This window comes from Penaeus monodon, chromosome 21 (assembly GCF_015228065.2).
Source record: "Penaeus monodon isolate SGIC_2016 chromosome 21, NSTDA_Pmon_1, whole genome shotgun sequence".
In the NCBI taxonomy this organism is placed as follows: Eukaryota; Metazoa; Arthropoda; class Malacostraca; order Decapoda; family Penaeidae; genus Penaeus; species Penaeus monodon.
The window spans coordinates 24,620,077-24,620,306 of NC_051406.1; positions in this window are offsets into that span (position 1 = coordinate 24,620,077).

A 230-nucleotide genomic window follows, 5' to 3' on the forward strand; every position below is an offset into this window, starting at 1 on the left:
GGGGCACGTAATCGACAATAACATGTTCGGGGTTCGTGGCCCACGAAAACGCCGTGATGTGTGCGAAATCATGTAATGGTGTGTGGTTTTGCATTCGGTTTCGCCGTATACTATATTGCCTGATTTTAGTGCGAATTTACCGTTTATCCTCAGGGGGGTTTCCTTATTTTTTTTCTCTCTTCTTTTAACCTTTTTATTATCACTGTTTTAAGTTGTAGGAATAGTAGCAA